This window comes from Oryctolagus cuniculus, chromosome 13 (assembly GCF_051225735.1).
Source record: "Oryctolagus cuniculus isolate XC-2025 breed Fujian yellow rabbit chromosome 13, ASM5122573v1, whole genome shotgun sequence".
NCBI classification, from domain to species: domain Eukaryota; kingdom Metazoa; phylum Chordata; class Mammalia; order Lagomorpha; family Leporidae; genus Oryctolagus; species Oryctolagus cuniculus.
Window position 1 is genome coordinate 55,186,377 of NC_142879.1, and position 23,954 is coordinate 55,210,330.

Below are 23,954 nucleotides of genomic sequence, written 5' to 3' on the forward strand. Positions count from 1 at the left end.
TATGGGATATGGGTGTCTTAACACTAAGCCAAACATCTACCCTTAAATTATACAATATTTAAGAAAGATAATACTTATTAATCTAAGTTTTACCCTGTAGCTTTTTGGTCCAATACTAGATGTGCTAAGCAAAACTATCAGAATGATTCCCAACTAAAGACTTGAAACAGAAAGCTGACTAGGAATACTCTGTGTGTGTATCTAATATATTATATATCTTTTATTAGTATAAGCATTATTATAATCTATTTCATAGTGAATAATAAATATACTCCTTTAAAAAATTGAAACAAAATTTTGTAGTCACCATGAAAAATATGTTGAATGGGCTTTGGAATTTAAAATGCAGATCAGGGAAGGTTAGAACACCTTAACAAAGTTCTAAAATAACTGAAGAAGAAAGTCCATAAAAACTACTTAGGTAATAAGACAAATGGTTTCACAAACTGAAGTATTCTATAAGACAAACCACAATCCCATAATTATCAAAAATTCACTATAGTTAGGGGCATGTTCAACTTGCACTGAACCAATTAAGTTCAAAAGAAATGAGAGTTATTGTTTGGACCTCAGGCCCTACTTGACAGATACTACATTTGATTCTGTGAATTGTGCATTAACGACTATCTGACATACATTCTTATGAAGTTAGGACTGTGGTCTCCAGCACCTTAGAGACTAACTTGGGACAGCTTCTGGAAGGAAATGGACTTAATAAGACCCTACAAAGTCTCCACAGAAGAAATTCAGAATTCCAACTTGAATTTCTTGCAACATATTGTTCATTCTCTCCCACTACTCCACCTGACAAGCAGTGGGAGAAGAGATTCCTATACCTCTAAGCTTTTGTGGTTAATCCAGTCACCTGGGGAAAGGGCTCCAAAAGCAAAGGAGTAACTCGAAGCAAACACAGGACAATTAAACTTGATCAGGTAATTCAGCACCTCTCCAAATCCTCCCAGAGTTTTCAAAATCCCACATTCAGCTACAATGTAGTTTAAATAGCCTGAAGAGGAGTTCAATGGATATTAGCACCTTATATAGACAAAAGTATGAATTCACACACATATACATACATTGTAAAGACAATTTTTTTAAACATTTCTTTTCTTTGAGAGGCCGAGAGACATAAAGAGAAACTTGTGATTTGCTGGTTCCTTCCACAAATGCTCAGGTATTTGATGTCTCCCAAAGTGCATATTATGAGGAAGCTGGATCAGAAACTTTTGGAACACAATCATTTGTAAGAAGTAACTGTCGGGGCCGGCGCTGTGGCGCAGAGGGTTAAAGCCCTAGCCTGCAGCGCCAGCATCTCATATGGCCACCAGTTCAAGTCCCGGCTGCTCCACTTCTGATCCAGCTCTTTGCTGTGACCTGGGAAAGCAGTAGAGGATGGTCCAAGTCCTTGGGCCCCTGCACCCGCCTGGGAGACTTGGAAGAAGCTCCTGGCTCCTGGCTTCAGCTCAGCTCAGCTCTGGCCGTTGCTGCCATTTGGGGAGTGAACCAGGGGATAAAAGACCTCTCTCTCTCTGGCTCTACACCTCTCTGTAACTCTTTCAAATAAATTAAATAAAATTTTTAAAAAAAGCAACTGCCATACACAAATATTTTCAACCAACACCTAAGTTAACAAGTTGCCAGTAAAGGAAAACTTCCAGAATTTGCATGTAATAAATTATTTTAAAATGAGGACCTATTCTACAATCATCATTCAGAGTTAAATCACCTCTGGGTCAATGACCATATCACCCTTCTTAAAAATTTTTTTAAAGATTTATTTTATTTATTTTAAAGACAGAGTTAAAGAGAGAGAGATAGAGAGAGATAGAGAGAAAGAGAGAATGAGATCAATCTTCCATCTGCTGGTTCACTCCCCAAACAGCCACAATGGCCAGAGCTGGGCCAATCCGAAGGCAGGAGCCAAGAGATTCTTCCGGTCTCCCACTTGGGTGCAGGGGCCCAAGTACTTGGGCCATCATCTGTTGCTTTCCCAGATGCATTAGCAAAGAACTGGATCCAAAGTGGAGGAGCTGGGACTTGAATCAATGCCCATATGGGCTGTTGGCACTATAGACGGTGGTTTTATCAGCACACCACAGCACCAGCTCCACCCTCCTTAAAATTTTAACTATAAGAACACTAAAACAAATGAAGGTTTCCTGTATTTCCTAGAACAGGCCTTTGCTGTGGTATAACAGATTAAGTTGCAGCCTGCAATGCCAGCATCCTGGAATATGGGTGCTGGTTCAATTCCCCGATGTTCTACTTCCAATCCAGCTCCCTGCTAATGTGCCTGGAAAAGCAGCAGAAAATGGACCCAAGTACTTGGGCCCCTGAACCCATGTGGGAGATCCAGAAGAAGCTCCTGGCTCCTGGCTTGGATTTGATCCAGATCCTGGCTGTTGCAGCCATTTGGAGGTGAACCAGCAGATGGAAGATCTCTGTCTCTCTTTGTAACTCTGCCTTTCAAATAAAATAATATTTAACAAAACAAAACAAAGAAACAGAGAAATCCTAAAAATCATAAAACTTAACACCTAGGTTATAGATTTCTATTTGATGTTTCTCAAAAATAGTATAAAAAATAAATAAAAATGCTTTTCACAGCCAAACTAGTCTTTCACAATCCTACCTGTTAGAGCATTCCAGTGATTGGGTCTGGCATTAAATATAACTATAATTAGGTAGTGACCCTCTCTCTCTTTCCTATGTTTGTTTTCGTTCCTCCAAGCACCACAAATTTCCTGATGCCCTAAATTTCTCAAGGTGTGCTATAGCTTTATATTATCTTTTCCCACATGTTTCTACATTTTTCATATTTTTTAAATAATTTTTCATAATTTTTTTGACAGGCAGAGAGGAGAGTGAGAGAGAGAGACAGAGAGAAAGGTCTTCCTTTTTGCCGTTGGTTCACCCTCCAATGGCCACCGCAGCCGGCCGGCGCACCGCGCTGATCCGAAGGCAGGAGCCAGGTGCTTCTTCTGGTCTCCCATGAGGTGCAGGGCCCAAGCACTTGGGCCATCCTCCACTGTACTCCCTGGCCACAGCAGAGAGCTGGCCTGGAAGAGGAGCAACCAGGACAGAATCCAGCGCCCCAACCGGGACTAGAACCTGGTGTGCCGGTGCCGCAAGGCGAAGGATTAGCCTATTGAGCCGCGGTGCCAGCCTTACATTTTTCATTTATAACAAAAAGTAAATAACCTGAGTGGTGGGGGGGAGACTGCTCCTCCTAGAAAGAAGTATTTATATTTTAATAAGAAGTAATGCTGGGGCCAGCGCTGTGGCATAACAGGTAAAGCTGCTGCCTGCAGCCGGCATCCCATATGAGCACCGGTTCAAATCCTGGCTGCTCCACTTCCAATCCTGCTCTCTGCTACAGCCTGGGAAAACAGTAGAAGATGGCCCAAGTCTTGTGCCCCTGCACCCACATGGAAGATGCAGAAGAAGCTCCTGGTTTCTGGCTTAGGATTGGCACAGCTCCAGCAGTTGGGGCATCTGGGGAGTGAACCAGCAGATGGAAGACTTATCTCTCTCTCCCTCTGCCTCCCTGTAATTCTGCCTTTCAAATAAATTAATTAATTTTAAAAAAGTAATGCTTTCAGCTCTAACCAAAATTTTAGCATTAGAGGGGTAAGAGTTGGCTCTGAACTAGATGTTCCATATTAAAAATTTGGGACTATAATAATGCTAAACGAGTGAACATGGAAATAAATGGTTTAGGCCAAGTCAAAATAGAAAAAGAAATGTGCTTAATGAAATATTTTCAATTTATGTAGAACCATGTGGGCTATTTAAATAAAGAACACTCAAAAAGTGTGTAAGAGCAGTGGCTTTGGGAGAGGGTAGAAATTTAAGAAAGCAGTGGCCTAGCAAATTTTTTTATATATATTTCAGGGAGTCCAAGTCAACACTGCCTATTTCCCTCCCTGCCTTCATAAGCATATGCAGTCTTGGTTAGCCTCTCCATTCCAGCTGTCCTGAAACGTGTAGTGGGCTTGGGAAGAGAAGCCACTCAGGCACCTTATATGACAATGCTGGTCAATAAAGAAAATCTAGGCACAGAATAGCAAGGCAAAGTCTTAATGGAAATTCAGAGGAAGTCACACCAAAACCTATCAAACTTAAGCCTTCAACAAGCACTTCATTTTTCTAAAAACAAACAAATTGAGCAAAAATATCTCAGTCTGCATTTGATCGTGAGCACCATAATTCTAAGATACTATGGTTACAGGAGAGCTACACATAAAGAAACAAGAAGGTCTGTCCAGGTAAATCATCTCCCCTGGCTTTACCTACCTGCTAGAAGAAATGTGCAAGTTTTAAACTGACTAGCTCATTCATTCTCAAAACAGACCTCTGGATTTCTATAGAATAAAAGTAATGATGATGATGATCTAGCTAACATCTACCATGTTGGTTACTACACATTAGATAGTACATGAGCACTCTTTAAAAGTATAGTTATTGGTTTAATCCTTGAAACAGTCTCATAAGTAGCATTATTGTCCCTATTAGTCACAAATTGGAAAATGAAGTGTAGTAAGGTTAGGCAATTGCTCAAAGTCACAGAGCTATTAGTATCATAGCCAGCATTCAAACTTGGGCAATCTTTCTGTATCCTATATACAACTTCTGTTTTTCAAAACATACACTGACTCTTCCCTCCAACAAACCAACCATCCTTCCTCATTCCTATTTCAGTTTATAGCTCCTACCCAGTCAGTTAGACAAGAAATCAGAATACTGCTTGTCTGGAGCCCAGTCAATTCTCCTTCTTAAGAGCTTACTGGTTCATGTCTGCATGTGCTACTCACTAGCTTCCTCTTTTTAGCCTCAGTTTCTTATCTATATAACAGAGTTCATATGAATACCTACAGTTTGTTGTATTAAAATGAAACTATGCATATAAAACATAGCATAGTGCCTGGCAGATAGCAGGAAGATCAGTAATAATCAGCTTGTATTGTAATTACCTTGAATCTGGTCCTTCCCCTAACCTTATGCTTAAGCACTCTCAAGATCTCATGTCCTCTCTCACGTGTAATACCAACAACTTCCCTGCATCTGTTCTGTTTTCCATCCAATCCAAATCCCACAACTGGTAAAATGTCACTCAGATTCCTTGCAATCATAAGTGATATTCCAATTTGTGAGGAAGAAGACCCCAATTCATCATCAGAGTATCATTTAGCCTTTCCAGTCTCCCAACATACCCCATAACACACTGTAATATCCCATAATTCCTCCAAAAGGTATATACTTTCTCAAGTTTGTTTCCCTTTTAAAGAAAAATCATATTTTTCTTGCTAGAGAAATCCTCTTTAATTCCCAATTACTTTTCTACAATCTGCTATCTTAGCACTCTCATCACACTGTAATAAGAGATTGTAGTGTTTCTTTTAAAACTATGTTATATTTTCCTTAAGAAGGGAAATCAGGCCAGTGCCACGGCTTACTTGGCAAATCCTCTGCCTGCAGTGCTGGCACCCCAGGTTCTAGTCCCTGTTGGGGCACCAGATTCTGTCCCGGTTGCTCCTCTCCCAGTCCAGCTCTCTGCTGTGGCCCGGGAAGGCAGTGGAGGATGGCCCAAGTGCTTGGGCCCTGCACCTGCATGGGAGACCAGGAGGAAGCACCTGGCTCCTGGCTTTGGATCGGTGCGCGCCGGCCATAGCGGCCATTTGGGAGGTGAACCAACGGAAAGGAAGACCTGTCTCTCTCTCACTGTTTAACTCTGCCTGTCCACAAAAAAATACTAAAATAAAATTAAAAAATAAAAATAAAGAAGAGAAATCAGATCTTCTTTGTTCAAAAAATCATTACTGCCACAAACATCAATCATTTAATATTAACTCTATAGAAAACACTGAAATATACAAATACCTTTAGGAAATCATCCCACAGCTAAGGCTATGAAAAATAAATAGCATATTTACAAAAGCTTTTCTCTCTTCCACATTAAGCATGAAGGAAAAGTGCCACAGAAATATCTAAAAGCTATACCAGAATTTGTTTATATTAAAAACAAAGCTTCGGGGCCAGTGCTGTGGTGTAACGGGTAAAGCCGCCACCTGCAGTGCCAGCATCCCATATGGGCACCGGTTTGAGTCCCGGCTGCTCCATTTCCTATCCAGCTCTCTACTTTGGCCTGGGAAAGCAGTGAAAATGGCCCAAGTCCTTGTGCCCCTGCACCCACATGGGAGACCCAGAAGAAGCTCCTGGCTCCTGGCTTCAGATGGGCCCAGCTCTGGCCGTTGCGGTCAATTGCAGAGTGAACCAGCAGATGGAAGACCTCTCTCTCTCTCTCCCTGCCTTTCCTTCTCTCTGTGTAACTCTGACTTTCATTTAAATAAATCTTTTTAAAAAAGACTTCAGTATAAAATTTTGGGTGTTTATGGACATTTTGGATATTTAATGATATGCAGCAGGTTATAATTCTGAGTATACAGTCTATTTATTTATTTATTTTGACAGGCAGAGTGGACAGTGAGAGAGAGAGACAGAGAGAAAGGTCTTCCTTTTCTGCTGGTTCACCCCCAATGGCCGCCGCGGCCTGCGCGCTGTGGCCTGCGCACCGCGCTGATCCGATGACAGGAGCCAGGTGCTTCTCCTGGTCTCCCATGCAGGTGCAGGGCCCAAGGACTTGGGCCATCCTCCACTGCACTTCCTGGCCACAGACTGGAAGAGGAGCGACCGGGACAGAATTCGGCGCCACAACTGGGACTAGAACCCAGGATGCTGGCGCCGCAGGCGGAGGATTAGCCTAGTGAGCCACAGCGCCAGCTGAGCATAGTCTAAACATCCTTTAAAATCAATTATAGTCATAATAGCTCTCCATGCCGTGAAATAAAAATAGAAATAATCTATATAGTGCAATGACCAAGAGTTTTTCATATATATGAATATTTATTGCATGTGAATATATGAACATTGTGCATGAATATATGCACATATGCAATATGAATATAGTATATGAATATATATTGTGTACAGCAAAAGATTCAGCAAAATACATTTTAGAAATACTGAACAACAGGGCAGGTATTTATTGCAGCAGCTAAGACACCACTTGGGACGACTGCATCTCATATCAGAGTGCCTGGGTTTGAGTCTCAACTCTACTCTTTGTTCCAGCTTCCTGCTAGCACACACACTGGGAGGCAAAGGTGATGGCTCAAGTAGTGGTGTCCTTGCTACCCATGGAGATCTAGATTGAGTTCCTGGCTCCTGGTTTCAGCTTGGCCTAGCACTTCTGTTGCAGACACCTGGAGAGTGAGCCAGTAGATGGGAGACATCTCTCTCTGTCTCTCTCTCTCTCTCTCAATCTTTCTCTCTTTCTCTCTCATTCAAATAAATAATTTTTAAAATAAAAATCTAAAAACAAAGAAATGCTGAACACAAATATTTATAAGCTTTAAAGACATTTTGCAAGGATAGACAACACTAGTTTTCTTTTACTCCTGTAATTCTTACAGACACACTATATTTGGCTTCCCTCCTGAAAAAGCACAACAGGCAGTTGAGGCAGTAACTATTAAAAAAATGTTGACTATAATAAAACGTTTCACATAAAAAAAAAAAAGCAAGATCAAATTGAGATCTGCTCGCTGAATTTACTGCTCTCTAACCATCCATGAAGAGGGACAGCTAGAGGAGAAGGGCATAGGGATTGGAGGATAGAAAATAAGAAAGAAATATAATATAAATACTTTCTGAGTGCAGCAATTTCAAATTCATCCCATGCTTTGTTTTTTTCCTACCACATTGAGTATCATCACAATTGGTTTCTATAACTGTGATCTGTTCTTACACATGTAAAGAAAAAGGTTAAATTTCTAAGTAAATTATATATTACAAATAAAATACCATAGGTTTTTATGGTACATAGGCATCTTTTGGTCAAAGGATTACTTTATTAAAGTGCATTAAAATGTTAGAGACACGGGTGGTATAGTATAAAGAACACCAGATTGAAAGTCAAGAGATTTTGTTTTGCCTCAAACTCCTTTGAGGATCACTCAGAAAGCACTTAACATTTCTGACCCCTACTGTTCATATGTATTTTAAACCAGATAAACATATATTTTAAACCAGATGATCTCTGTCTCTTTTCTCTTTGGGCTGTACAAAAATTATGACAGTACAAAATTCAGAAAATATATTAAGCATCAAGATTAATTTGATTATAATTTCATTTTTAAATGTTTCCTTAAATTGTATATAATCAGATTTTTGTAAAACTGCCTTACTGAGATTCTATTTTTTAAAAATTAGATGTACTAGGCTAATCCTCCGCCTTGCAGCGCCGGTACACCGGGTTCTAGTCCCGGTCAGGGCACCGGATTCTGTCCCGGTTGCCCCTCTTCCAGGCCAGCTCTCTGCTATGGCCAGGGAGTGCAGTGGAGGATGGCCCAAGTACTTGGGCCCTGCACCCCATGGGAGACCAGGAGAAGCACCTGGCTCCTGCCATCGGATCAGCGCGGTGCGCCGGCAGCAGCGCGCCAGCCGCGGCAGCCATTGGAGGGTGAACCAACAGCAAAGGAAGACCTTTCTCTCTCTCTCTCTCACTGTCCACTCTGCCTGTCAAAAAAAAAAAAAAAAAAAAATTAGATGTAAAGAAAATAAATATATTTCAGTACTATGGAACAAATAACTTTAGAGGTATTATCCAAAATGTTTAAACATGGCCAACAGAGAAAAAACTTAAAGAAAAATTAGCAGCATTACTATCATTGGAAACAGCATCCAGAGGAAATGTAAAAAATGACAAAGGATTTTAATCGTTTTTTTTTTTAAGGCTTATTTACTTTATTTGAACAGCAGAGAGACAGAGAGAGAGTGAGAGAGAGAATCTTTCAACTGTTGGTTCACTCCCCAAAATGGCCACAACAGCCAGGGTTTGGCCAGGTTGAAGCCAGGAGCCAGGTCTCCCTTGTGGGTGGCAGGGGCCAAAGTAATTTTGTCATTATCAGCTGCCTTCCATGAGCTAAGTTGGTTGTGGAGCATCAGACTCAAGGAGGCACTCTGATATGGGATGCTGGCACTGTAAGTGGCTGGTTAACCCGCTATACCACAACGTTGGCCCCAAGGATTTTCATCTTTAACACGTTTGAAGTCATAATGCAGTAAAGGTCAAACAAAGTCTAGACAAGCAAATAAATATGAAAAGTAGAATAAGAGTGAACTGATGGATAGAAGCAGTTGTCCTACAAGTTATACCAGTAAAACTTCCTCTTTTGCCATTGGCCAGAACACACTGAATTTTGCACTTCAGTGAATGAATAACCAGAAACAATAACAATGAACATATTTTATGAACTGATAAATATGTTTAGTTGCCCTTTCAAGGAAGTCACAATGTTATGATAAAAGAAGAAATCATTCCTACCATTGTTTTAATTTCACACTCATCCAGTGTATTAGTGCTACTGAAATATTTATACAATTATGCAAGACTATTATTCTTCTAAGGAACTAAGATAAATGAACTACAGAATTACAGTAAAATTTTGAACAGATTTCTTTTCATTTTTTAACTGTCAAATTCCTTGACTTTAGTCTTCTCACAATTTTTAAGTTTTATTTATTTGAAAGGCAGAGGAAGAGAAAGAAACAGACAGGCAGACAGAGAGATCTCCCATCTGCTGGTTCACTCCCCAAATGCCTGCAACAGCCATAGCTGGGCCAGGCTAAAACCAGAAGTCAGAAACTCAGCCTCCCATGTGACTGTCAGAGAACCAACTACTTGACCCATCACCTGCTGCTTCCCAGAGTGTACATTAGCAGACCTGGAATTGGGAGCAGAGCTGGGACTTGAACCCCAGTACTTCAGTATGGATGTGTTCCAACTTGCACCTTAATTGCTGTGCCAAATGGCCACCCTTCAGATCAATCTTAAAGAAAGAAGAAAAAGGAAAAAAAATACCATTGATGTAGTTTAAAAGTTTGTAATTCTAGAAAAGCACATTGATTTCATTTATGCCAAATAAACAGAAATAGCTGAACAGTGAATTCAGCCAAGAATCAAATGTTACAACACCAAAAATGAAAATATACTTAACTATTAAATATTTCCATTGTACAAAGGTACAGCTAACTTAGAGAGAGAGAAAGAGATAAGTACAAGAATAAATCACTAGGAGATAGCAAATGCATCTCAGGGCTGGGATATGGTTAGACCATTCCAAAAACCAGTCTAAAGTAGAGAAAAAATAGAACCCTAAAGTTAGTCCACACTCTAAATGTGAATTTTCCAGTATTTCCCTTTAATAAACATTTCCTATACATTTCAGTTTATTGATTATTTGTTATCAAGTTTATCTTACTTGATTTAAAATTTATCTTCTCCTTTCATACTTTCAGTAACAACAAAATTACGAACTAGACAGTATTAGGAGGCACTGATTCCTTCTGTTTTTTTAACCCCTCATCTCTACTGACTTTTTCACTGCCTACAATTAAAAAAAAAAAAAAAGAATTATGTTGACACCCTTCTCTTTCAAAATCACTCAACAGTAGTCTATACTAGAAGTACAGTAGTCTCCTTTTACCTCACCTGTCAGTTCACTGAAGTCTGGCTTTTGCACACATTACTAACACTACTCAAGCTTTCTAACTGCCAAATCCATTCCAATGGACATTGTCCAGTCTTTATCTCATTTGAACTCTCTGAGGAACATGAAGTGTATAAAACTAGTAACCATCCATTTCTTAAATCTCTCTCTTGATTTGTGAGATGCCAATGCTGGGGCCGGCGCTGTGGCGCGGCAGGTTAATCCTCCACCTGTGGCACCAGCATCCCATATGGGCACCGGTTCTAGTCCCAACTGCTCCTCTTCCAATCCAGCTTTCTGCTATAGCCTGGAAAAGCAGTAGAAGATAGCCCAAGTCCTTGGGCCCCTGCATCCACATGGGAGACTGGAAGAAGCATTGGCTCCTGGCTTCGGATCGGTGCAGCTCCGGCCATTGCGGCCAACTGGGGAGTGAACCAGCAGATGGAAGACCTCTCTCTCTATCTCTACTTTTCTCTGTAACTCTTTCAAATAAATAAAATCTTTAAAAAAAAAAAAAAGAGAGAGAGAGAGAGATGCCAATGCACACATACACACTTTTTTTGTCAAAAAGTTCATGGAAAATCACATTAAAAAATAGAAATAAAAATATAAAGTTTATTTTCCAACATAACCTTCAAGTTAAAATACTTTTGTTGAGTGATAATACCAGCCATTTTTAAAAAATTTACTTGTTTACTTGAAATACAGTTATAGAGACAGAGACAGAGACAGATATCTTTCATCTGCTGGTTCACTCTCCAGATGGCCATAACAACCAGGGCTGGGCCAAGTGGAAGCCAGGTGCCAGGAACTCCATCTGGGTCTCCCAAGTGGGTATAGGGGCCCAAGCATTTGGGCCATCTTCCACTGCTTTCCCACGTCCATGAGCAGGGAGCTGGTTTAGAAGTGGAGCAGCTAGGGCTCCAACCAGAACTCAGATGCAATGATGGCATTGCAGGTGGCTTCTTAACCATGCCACAGGGCAACACCTAATACCAGCCATTTAGTCCCTGTATGTAGAAGAACTGAATGTATTGAGAAATGAAGTCAATGTAGTCTTATTATAAAAAAGGCTTTATATAAAAATATAAATTATTAATTGAAGAAAACTGGGTGCCCTTTAAAGACCTTTTTTAAGACCAGGAAACAAAGAGAATCAAACCATAACTATAAAGTGGATGCTTAATGGTTTCCTATCAATCTCTCACCAAATGACTCTCATCTGATGAGAACAATGAGCAGAACACTGACAAAGTGGAGAGGGCTCTCTGGTGAAGCCTTCCCAAGCATGTTTCTGCAAATGCTTTGTCTAACTTTCTTAAAAACACTGTCCTAATAAGCAGATGTTATTATTCTTTTGTCCTCCAGAAAGTCAATAAGCAAAATGTCTTTGGCATACCAAAAAAAACTGTTGTTGTGATCTTTGCTCTTGACTGGTCTGATTCATTTTATGGACCACTTCAACCTCTGGGTAGCAACTGCTTTGGTTATGCTGTACCTTCAGGATCACATTAGTTGTATTACTCAGTGTTTTATCACTGTTTACAAATATCTCAAAGAGGGCCAGCGCCACAGCTCACTAGGCTAATCTTCCGCCTGCGGTGCCGGCACCCTGGGTTCTAGTCCCGGTTGTGGTGCCAGATTCTGTCCTGGTTGCTCCTCTTCCAGTCCAGCTCTCTGCTGTGACCCGGGAGTGCAGTGGAGGATAGCCCAAGTGCTTGGACCCTGCACCCGCATGGGAAACCAGGAGGAAGCACCTGGCTCCTGGCTTCAGATCGGCGCAGCGTGCCGGCTGTAGCGGCCACTTGGGAGATGAACCAACGGAAGGAAGACCTTTCTCTCTTTCTCTTTCCCACTAACTCTGCCTGTCAAAAAAAAAAAAAAAAAAAAAAAAAAAAAAAAAAAAAACCTCAAAGAAGACATTTATGAAAAAAAGGTTTATTTCAGCTCACAGTTTTGAAGGCTTACAGCCCAACTTCATGCAGTCTCATTGGTCTGGCATCTGGATAAGAATGGTGGATGGCAGAATGAGTACAAGAAAAGGATCACACAAGTGAGCCAAGAAGCAGAGCAAGAACTGAGTCTAACTTGGGCTTATATAACCAACCCTCTCATGAGAACTACCTTCCAAGGGCATATCTTCAATGAACTCAGGACCTCCTAAGAGGCCTACCTCCTACATACCATAATTGGGTCAGGTTTTCACCCTCTCCCAAAAGCATCATCCTTGGGTGAAGTCTTTAATGCATGGACATTTGTGGGACACCAAAATGAACATCTAAACTGTAGCACTGGTTGACATGTTTTATCTTGTTATAATTCTTCTAAGAAATGCCCCAGGATCTTTATCCCACTTGTCTAAAATTTCCATTGGAAGCTCTACTCTTGTGCACAGCTGATCTGGGTACATGCTTTTGATACTCATAGAACAGAAAAATTTGCTCAACTTTATTTTTTAGGTCAGAATTGTCTAAGTGGAACCAATTCAGATGTCTATCTTATTGGCTACTGCATCTGGCATTAATTGTTGGTTCTCTTCAGTTAGGGCAAGATTAACAAACAAGATTAACTTTTTCCTGGAAGAATGATGTGATGATTTGTGCCTATCTCTGCAAGCTTCATCTGCAATGCTATTCATCACTTCTTAAAATATTTATTTGTAAACTGCTGATTTCTCTGGGTTACTCTCCCCATCAGCCTTCTGTAATGCAGCAATGATGTTATCTTTCTCCATCACACTGTAACCATAAATTTGAAATAAATTTCTTCAATTTTATCAGAATTCATTTTGCAGTGATAAGGGCTCTTTTCAAACTTATGCCTTATCCTTCTTAGCACCTCAAACTAGATCCTGTTCAGACACATGTAACAAGTTAATATTAGTTTATTTTTATGCCAAAATATTCTAAAATCCATGCAGTTTTTTCTTATTATACATTTTCCATGAACATTTTCTCCAATCCCAAGATTCTTTTATAAGACTATATACCCAGAACATTTCAAGATAGTATCATTCAGTCAGAGAAAATAATCTTAGGCTAGTTGTGGGGAGCAACTGAGACTAGCCTAAGTTACTGGAATTAAGACTTATTCTATACATCTGCTCTCCCACAATATGGCGCTGGGAGAGGAGGAAAGAGCTTCTACACAGCTGCCTCCAGTTCAACCAATAAACTGTAGGACCTGCTCCTGATTGGAGGAGAGCAGCGTACTTGGCGTGTGGGTAGCAGAGTTGGGATTGGTGGAAGAGGACTATAAAGGAGGAGAGAGACAACATGCACCAGGAACATCTATCTGAAGGAACACCTGTGCAGCCCCCGAGAGAGCCGGCCGGCGGTGTGCTGCTCCCCCGCGGAAGTGGGGAAAGTGGCAGGGGGAACCGCCCTTCCACGGAGGTGGAAGGGTCGGTAGCCAACCCGGGAAGAACCAGCAGCAAACCCGGGGAGGGCCGAGCAGATAAAAGAACAGCGCAGGGTCCTGTGTCGTTCCTCCACGAAGACGGGGAGCGACATAATGGTGCCGTGACTCGGATAGGAAACCTAGGCAGGGTTTAGTGTCACTCCTCCACGAAGAGGGGGAGCGAAAGCTAGTAAGCTCCATTCTAAGCCCCTCTAATTTATGGTTAAATTCATTCATTCCCAACATCCACAACTAATTTCCAAGGTAACAGCTCCTTTGGTACCTATTGCTGATAACACAAAACATGCCAATTTGCCTAGGACAGCCCTGGTTTACTTCTGTTGTCCCAGAACAACTGTTAAAGACATCCTTCTCATTCTCAAAACAGCATTTAGTTGGTCAAACAATTGTATCACCACCCTACCCACCCACCTATCCTTTCTGATTTTTCACACATAAAGCGATTTCTCCTTCCTTCATGAATTCCTTACTTCTCATCTTTATGAACTCTAGCTCTCTCTCTCTTTTTTTTTTTTAAGATTTATTTATTTAATTGAAAGTCAGAGTTACACAGAGAGAGAAGGAGAGGCAGAGAGAGAGAGGGAGAGGCAGAGAGAGAGAGGGAGAGAGGTCCTCCATCCAATGGTTCACTCCCCAATTGGCCACAACAGCCGGAGCTGTGCTGATCCGGAGCCAGGAGATTCTTCCGGGTCTCCCACATGGGTTCAGAAGCCCAAGGACTTGGGCCATCTTCTGCTGCTTTCCCAGGCCAGAGTAGAGAGCTGGATAGGAAATGGAGCACCCATATGGGATGCTGGTACTGCAGGTGGTGGCTTCACCCGATACACCACAGGTCTGCCCCCCCAACCCCCGCTTTCAAATAAAATGAAATATAAATTTAATGTAAATCATCATTGTTGTTAATCAGAATCATTAATTTTGACAATGTATCATCATTGGTCATGCTTTGGCACCTATCTCATGAAACAGCTCCAGCTCCAGAATCTTAAATTGAGGATCTCATCATGTTTATATATTTTTCCATCTATAGTACTCCTTTACTTCCATTAATCCTGAGAGATTCTTCATCATCTTCCTTCTCCATATTTATCAGCCTCATCTTGGCTGGCTAGAAAGAAAAAAATCAGCTCTTCTACAAGCTACTTCATAACCACCCTCAATTCCTTAACTTCACACTACTCCCCTACCTAAGTACTTCAACTCTTTCATTCCGATCCCCATCCAGATTCAATCTATTTTTCTTTATGCACTGTTATGGAGACAGGTAGAGAAGACTGTTTAACCATTCTGATTGGTTTGTTTATACATTTTTTATTTCAAGTCTTGGGAGGGTATTTATTCATCACTATTCAGTAATGATGTTACTTCTCCCCAGTGAAGTCCTTTTTCCAATCACAGTTGGGCACACCCCTACCCATGTTATTCCTTTTCTTTCTTTTTTTTTAAAGATTTCTTTATTAATTTGAAAGTCAGAGTTACACAGAGATTGGAGAGTGAGTGAGTGAGAGAGAGAGAGAGAGGTCTTCCATCCGCTGATTCACTCACCAGTTGGCCGCTACAGCCAGAGCTATGGCGATTCAAAGCCAGGAGCCAGGAGCTTCTTCAGGGTCTCTCGCGCGGGGGCAGGGGCCCAAGGATTTGGGCCATCTTCCGCTGCTTTCCCAGGCCATAGCAGAGAGCTGGATAGGAAATGGAGCAGCAGGGACTCAAATCGGCACCCATATGGGATGCCGACACTGCAGGCAGCGTCTTTACCCGCTACGCCACAGTGCCAAACCCCAACTTACTCCTTTTCAATCAGTAGACAATCTTGCTTAACAGATAAAAGAGACATTGTTCTGGATATTTATGTCTAGATCTACTCCCTATTTCCTTTTCTTTTAAAATCAGAAAATGCAGGGCCAGCGCTGTGGCACAGTGGGTTAACGCCCTGGCCTGAAGCGCCAGCATACCATATGGGCACTGGTTTGAGACCCAGCTGCTCCACTTCTGATCCAGCTCTCTGCTATGGCCTGGGAAAGCAGCGGAAGATGGCCCAACTCCTTGGACTCCTGCACCCGCGTAAGAGACCCAGAAGAAGCTCCTGGCTCCTGCCGTTGTGGCCAATTGGGGAGTGAACCATTGGATGGAAGACCTCTCTCTCTCTCTCTCTCTCTCTCTCTTTCTCTCCCCACCCCTCCTTTCCTCCCTCCCCCCACCTCTGCCTCTCCTGTCTAACTCTGTCAAATAAATAAATGAATCTTAAAAAAAAAAACAACAACAACAGAAGATGCATTACTCTTGTTCTTCAGAATAACACTTTTTTTTTTTTTTTTTTTTTGACAGGCAGAGTGGACAGTGAGAGAGAGAGAGAAAGGTCTTCCTTTGCCGTTGATTCACCCTCCAATGGCCGCTGCGGCTGGCGCACCACGCTGATCCTAAGGCAGGAGCCAGGTACTTCTCCTGGTCTCCCATGGGGTGCAGGGCCCAAGCACTTGGGCCATCCTCCACTGCACTCCCTGGCCACAGCAGAGAGCTGGCCTGGAAGAGGGGCAACCGGGACAGAATCCAGCGCCCAGACTGGGACTAGAACCCGGGGTACCGGCGCCGCAAGGCGGAGGATTAGCCTAGTGAGCCACGGTGCCGGCTCAGAATAACACTTTCACCTGTCACCTGTGCTCTGGTCTCAATCCTTCCACTCCTCTAAGATCATTTTTGATGAGGTAGCTTATTACCGTGTGCTCAATTTTCTTGCTCTTTGTGCTTGCTTCCGCAGCACATATACAATTTTCTTTCTCTTCAAAACCCCTTTCATTCCATACACTAAAATATCCTTGACTTATCCATTTTAAAGAAAAGTAAACCTTCCACTGATCATATCTCCCTGCTCAAGCTTCCATCCAGCGGCCTCCCTTTATTCCCTTTATTACCAAAAGTATTTGTAAGAATATATGAGTATTTGCAGAACGAATGAAGATGTTTTTATTTATTTGGTTCAGACTTCTCTCCTGAGCTCCATGCCTTTTTTTTTTTAAAGACTTACTTGTATCTGACTCAATTCCAACAAAGGAAATAAAATTTCTAATCTCATCAAACTAAAGAAAACTGATAGATTTCACATATCCAAATCTGCTCCACCACCTGTATTTTAAAAATTAAAATAGTTATCAGTATCACTATTCACTCTGGCAGTTCTACCTTACCTCTACCCTATGTCCAAGCCCGTCCATTCTAAATATCCATCCATCCGTCCCCTTTGCAGTTTCCTAGAGCTGTGACTGTTGAGCACTTCCTCATCTTTCATTAACTCACAGATATGTCATGAAGTTAAATGAAATGATAGAGAATGTACTCAATAAACTGAAGTGCTATGGTTAGGAAAATGGTGCAGGCGCAGTCTTATCTGTGGCATGATCTACACCTGATTTACATTCTATGCCTGCTGCCATTGCTGAAAGCCAGGTAGTCACATGGCCCAAACTACCTGTGCCAAGCTCCACCCCCAACCTAATGGGATTGGCTAATTCCTACCTCACTGCCCGCCCCCTAGAAAAGGTATATTAGACCCCTTTCCCAGACATGCGGCCCTTTTTTCCCTTCGCTGCCCCATCCCTCCAGTCTGTTGGGTTTTCCCCAATAAACCCTTTCCCTTACTCCAGTGTTTGGTGTGTTTTGTGATGGTATAGATAACAGTTATATATAGATTACTATACAAACATTCTATTTTTGGCAAAGTGAGCATAAGGTTAGCTTAAAATGATGTGTTTTTTAAAAAGCAAATTATGGGTTTTAGTAATCAGTGCCTTCTTTTCTAATCACAAATCACGGAGCATTCGGCAATCTGATCTGCAATTTTTTCTAGGCATCAGTCAGTGTCGAGATTTTTACTGTAGGTTCTGGGGTTAACCTCCTGTCCCCCCGCCCCATTTTAAAACGTGAAACATACAATTCTTCAGGTTTCTGGCAAAAAATCTTCTATTCATTTTACTGAAAAAAAACAAAAGAGAGAGAGAGAGAGACTAGGGGCTGGCGTTGTGGCGCAACGGGGTAAAGCCCTGGCCTCAAAGGCCAGCATCCCACATGGGCACCGGTTCTAGTCCCGGCTGCTCCTCTTGCAATCCAGCTCTCTGCTATGGCTTGGAAAAGCAGAAGATGGCCCAAATCCTTGGGCCCCTGCACCCCCATGTGGGAGACTCTGAAGAAGCTTCTGACCCTGGCTTCAGATCGGCACAGCTCCAGCTGTTGCCACCATCTGGGGAGTGAACCAGTGGATGGAAGACCTTTCTCTCTGTCTCTACGTCTCTCTGTAACTCTTTCAAATAAATAAAATAAATCTTTTTTAAAAAAGACCTTATTTTTTAGAGCAGTTTTAGGTTAACAGAAAAATTAAGGGGAAAGTACAAAGTTTTAGTATACCCCTGCCATCATACACACACGCACATTCTCCCTTATTACCTCTGTCCAAGGTAATAAAGACAACCTAAAGACACTCTACACCACAAAGGTACATTTGTTACAACTGATAAACCTATATTAACACACCATTCTCACCCATAATCCATAGTTTAAATTAAGGTTCACTCTTGGGGTTGAACATTCTGTGGGTTTTGACAAATGTACAATGAGATATATTCACCACTGTAGTATCATAAAGAATGGTTGCACTGACCTAAAAATCTTCTGCCATTTATCTGCCTATTTATCCCTTTCCTTCCCTTAATGGCTGGCAATCACTGATCTGCTCACCATTTTTATAGTTTCGCCTTTGTCATAATGTCATATAGCTGTAATCATTCAGCATACAGTCTTTTCAGATTAGCTCTTTTCACTTAGCAAAATGCCATTAAGATTCCTCCATGTCTTTTCATGGTCAAGCTACTTTTAAAGTACTACTTTATTAAGGAATGACTGGTATACAAAAAATTGCACATATCTTAAGTACATAATTTGACAAGTGTCAATATATGTGCACACTCATGAAACCATCATTATTAATCAAGATAGTTACTACATCTATCCCCCTTGAAGTTCTTGGCAAACCATTGTTCTTTCCTCCTGTCCCTACTCTCTCAACTCATATGTAGGCCTCCACTGGTCTGCTTTCTGCCACTATAGATTAGTAAGCATTTCCTAGAATTTTTAAAGATGGAACTATAAGGTATGCCCTTTTTGGTCCTTTTTGTTTATGTACTATAATTATTTTGGGATCTATTCATGTTATTGCATGACCTATACATCATTTTTTTTAATTGCCAAGTAGTGGTCCATTATATGAACATTGCTTTACTTTTAAAAGATGATTGGAAATAGCTTTATAAACATTTTTGTATGTGTTTTAATCTATCCTATATTTCATCCATTTCTTCTACTCATTTAAAATAGCTAGAATACCTCATTTCCTAGCCCACTTGGAATTTCAATGTCAAAGAATCAGATTCAAATGGATCAATGACTAGACTTTTGGAAAATTATTTCATTCCTTTTTTGATTCCTCAAAATGATCAGCTTTAATCATTACTCTTTGATGTTATTAAGCAAGATTTTTTTTCCCCAGCAGTTAGCATTCAAAATGTCCAAATGGATCAGACCTCTCCAAATTACTACAAATAAGGCAAGGGAGCTAACGAGGTACAAGGACAAGCACTGGTGTGAAGCAGCAATGAAAGAAATTAATGTTAAATAGCATAAACTGTCATCATTAACTCCTAATCAGTGTATCATTAATATTTTTATACTTTTTTTAAGATATATACTTAGGTTGAAAACTCATTTTGAAACATTAGCTTATTTTCTGGTTCTTAATGTAAGGGGCAGAACTTAAGTTCCAGATCTCTGAATATATTTCTGATCCAAGTTTCACCAAATTCTGTTGCCCTAAATACTGTATAATTTGATTTAAAAGATCTCCATTTACCATGTGATGGCCCATTTATTTCAGGTCACCTTTAATGAAACAAAAGAATTAAAATAATCCCTTTATATTACTGACATATTAGTAAAGAATAAAAATATAAGTCCTTTCCATGGCAATTTTACAAATGGCCGAATGAAATTACATTTAATAATAACATTTGTTGGCTTAAAATAATTTTTTGAACTTAAACCAGGCATCTAAAGATAATTCTGAAAAAGATTAATCGGGTGAAAGTATTTGAGTTAAATATAGCAACAAACTAAAAATGAACTCTGAAATTCTGGATTATATGGCTTTTTGTAACTGAAACAAAATATATTCTAAATACAAGCAAACAAAGCAAAACTACATTTGAAAATAACTAGGTTGAGTACAAGAGCTAAAAAGAAAAAGAGTATGAAATAAAAATTGGCTGTTATATGGGTAAAAATATTAAGCCCCTGATTTAGTCAGTGTAACATAAAAAGTTTCTTTAATACAAAACCACTAGTTTATCACTACTAATCTTCCCGTCGGATGTCTAATTTCATTGTCTTCTAACTAGTTCCTAACCTTTTCCCCATCAAACCTACTCCTCATAAACCTCATCTCAATAACACATCCATCCTTTTATTCTACTTGTCTAGGACAAAATTTTTGGTTTCCTTTTTGTTTAAGATTTATTTTATTTGTTTGAAAAGCAGAGCTACAAAGAGAGATTGATCTTCCATCACTTATTCGCTCCCGCAAAAGGCCACAATGGCCAGGGCTGGATCAGATTGAAGCCAGAAGCCAGGAACCAGGAGCTTCATCCAGGTCTCCCACGTGGGTGGCAGGGGCACAAGCACTTGGACCATCTTCTACTGCTTTCCCAGGCCATAGCAGGAACTAGATGGGAAGGACTTGAACTGGCATCAGGCAGCGGCTTAACCCATCACACCACAATGCCAGCCCGCGTCCTTTTCATTTCTGCCATCAATTTATTCAGAAATCGAAGAACTCTCACCAACTCTACCAATCCCACTCTGCTCCAAACAACATCACTGCTGGCCTGGCTTGTGGCAGCAGACCTAGAACTAGTATCCCTGATTCTGCCCCTGCCTCTCCCCTACAACAAAGTCTGTGCTCCATCCACTCACTAGAGTGACCCTTCTAAAAGGTAAGTCTAATTATATCCTTTCTTTATTGAAAGTGATGATTTCCCTGCTCACTCAGAGAAATCTAAGTCCTTCAAAGACCTACAAGGCCTTAAATAACCTGATCTCCCACTTTACTAACCTTCCTTTCTTTTAAATTTATTTTATTTATTTGAAAGACATAGTTACAGAGAGAAGTAGAGACAGAGAAAGAGGTCTTCCATCCTTTGGTTCACTCCCCCAGATGGCCACAACAACCGGAACTGAGCCAATCCAAAGCCAGGAGCCAGAAGCTTATTCCCGGGTCTCCTCCACTGCTTTTCCAGGTGCATTAGCCAGGAGCTGGATTAGAAGTGGGGCACCTGGGACTCAAACTGGCATCAGAGCTATCCCATGATCCCATGATAGCTCTGATGCCAGTTTGAGTCCCAGCTGCTCCACTTCCAATACAGCCAAATGTCAATTTCTTTCTTTTTTTTTTTTTTTTTTTTTTGACAGGCAGAATGGACAGTGAGAGAGAGAGACAGAGAGAAAGGTCTTTCATTTCCATTGGTTCACCCCCCCAATGGCCGCTGCAGCCGGCACACGGTGCTGATCCGACACCAGGAGCCAGGTGCCTCTCCTGGTCTCCCATGCGGGTGCAGGGCCCAAGGACTTTGGGCCATCCTCCACTGCACTCCCGGGCCACAGCAACTGGGAGGAGCAACCAGGACAGAATCTGGCGCCCCGACCAGGACTAGAACCCGGTATGCCGGCGCCACAGGCGGAGGATTAGCCTATTGAGCCAAGGTGCTGGCCCTAAATGTCAATTTCTCCAGGAGGCCTTAGCTAGCTACCTCTACCAAAAATTGCACCTCTCAAGCAGGGGTGGGGAACATCCAGCCCACGGGTGTAAAAGGCCCACAAAATCATTTGGTCTGGTCCTGCCAAGGCAACCTCATGTAGGACTCAAAGTTCAAAAATCTATAGCAGGCTAATTTTTAAGTTGACAATTTTGTATGGTCCCTGAATGATGTTATAAATATTCAAATGACCCTTTGCAGAAAAAAGGTTCCTCACCCCCTCAGTCTACGGATTCCTCCTCCTTCCTCTTTCCTGCTTTTGCTCTATAGCACTTAACACCATCTGACACAACACATATTTTGTTTATTATTGAGGTTCCCCACTAGAAGGCAAGCTCCAAGAAAGAGGGGATATTTGTCTGTTAGGAAACGTGCCTGGTAAATAGTAGGCACTCAAGAAATATTTACTAAATATTAATATATAACTTCAAAGTTTACAAATTATTTTCATATAAATTATAATAACTCATTTCTCTTTATGCCCTCTCTTCTCCAATCTTTACAGTAACAATACAGATGGCAGCAATGACCTATCAGAAAAAAAGTTGCTGACTACTTGCAAAGCTCTTTAAAGACAAATACCCCATATTAATTAACTACAGCTATAAAATGAAAGCTTACAGTCAACATCTTTATTAGCATAAGGTTTCTGGATCTGCAAATTTAAAGCAACAGAGCAGAAGAGCCAAGAATCAGCAGGAAGGAAAGCCCAATTCAGTGTGCTGTATATCAGTGTGTTAAAAAAAAAAAAAAACTCCAGGGAAAATGCGAACTGAATTCGATCTTCAAGGAAACACGGGCCCGAAATCAACACAAGATTCAACTCTCAATATTTTCTGCTTAAAACAAACCCCCATCAACTATCAAGTACTGTCACCGGGTGTGCACAGTCTGCTGAGCATGTAGGAGATGTTTTCTTATGATTTGTTTAACCGATAACAATCAAGGAAGGGTTTCTTAAAGCCTCTGAGCTTGTCTTCTCCACCGCGAAACACCCCGTGGGCCTCCACACCGTGGAACCCGGGTCTCCCTGGGTTATTTCCCATACTGTTTAACCCATCACAGGAGAAAGGGCATGCCAGTCAACGTTCCAAAGATGCCGGGACTGGCACCAGATGTCTCAAGGGATCCGCTGGAGAGACAGGCTTTTGCCCGCGCAAAGGGTGCCCCAGGCAAAGAAAAGCCGCGAACCCAGGTGGGCGAGCTCCGGCGGGGCAAGAGCAGCGACCGGCGGGGTGATGGCGCGGAGACTGTCAACTCCGGCAGTCAACCTGCCAATCTGGGCCCGCCTGGGGTGAGGGAGTGCCGCGCCACGGGATGAAAATACAATAAAGGCAAGCTGCAAATCGCCGCCAGCCGGGCGGACCTCGCCCCCCGCGCGCTGGGAAATAAAGTTAGCGCCCGGTGGCCGCGCTGTCACCTCAGTGGTCCCGGAGCAGCCGGGCCCAGATCCTGCCCGCGGCTCATCGGCTGTCATGGGTGGCCCGGCGCCTCGGGGGGAAACGTCCTGAAGCCTCGAAGCCTCCGAGCGAAGCCCCAGGCTAGCGCGTCGGGCCGAGTCCCACAGCGCCCTCAGCCCAGCGGCCGCGACCCCCAGTCCGGGCTAACTGCCACCACCCCTAAACCGCCTTCCTTCAGGCCATGGTTAGGTCCCAGACCTCGAGCTCTCCGCCGGCATTGTCGGCGCGGGGCTGATCCCTTTACCTGCGCTGTGGCTGCTGCCGCCACCTCCCGCTCCTCCTCACCGGCAGAATCCCGCGTAGTCTTCACCGCTGCCACCGCCGCCACCGCCTCGAACTCCCCACCCCCGCCCCCTCAGGTAACCGAGGAAACCGAGAACACCACCCCCCTCCCTCCTCACGTCCAGACCCAGCGCCAACAGCCTGCGCGTGCGCGCTTGGCCCCGCCTCGCGCGCCCCGTGCCCCGCCCGCCGCTGGGAGGGTAACGCTAGCGTCGCAGGTGTTGACGCACGGAGAGGCCGAGCCAATGGGGAAGGGAGAAAGGCGGGCCCAGCTGCTGCCGGGACTCGGAGCCGTCGGGGTTCCTCCGTGCTCCGGCAGAGGCCTGCTTCATGTCTGCCTCACTTCAGAGTTCTCTGCGTAGCGGGCTGCGTCAGGCCCTGGGGAGAGCGAG

At 42.4% G+C, this 23,954-nt stretch overlaps 1 protein-coding gene across 13 annotated transcripts in view; it reads right to left on the reverse strand.

Annotated features, from left to right (window-relative positions):
* Positions 1-23,725, reverse strand: part of LYST (lysosomal trafficking regulator) — a 229,791-nt gene extending 206,066 nt beyond the window's left edge. For 8 of the 13 annotated variants that reach the window (XR_016219016.1, XR_016219018.1, XR_016219017.1 and 5 more), the window contains exon 1: positions 23,525-23,725. The gene's annotated coding sequence lies outside the window, so the exon portion shown is untranslated. Of the gene's footprint in view, positions 1-9,754; positions 9,891-15,515; positions 15,653-23,524 lie in introns of those variants that run through there. The other 5 variants (XM_051820716.3, XM_089311618.1, XM_051820718.3 and 2 more) reach the window with 5 other exon arrangements.
* Between the last annotated feature and the right edge of the window lie 229 nt (positions 23,726-23,954).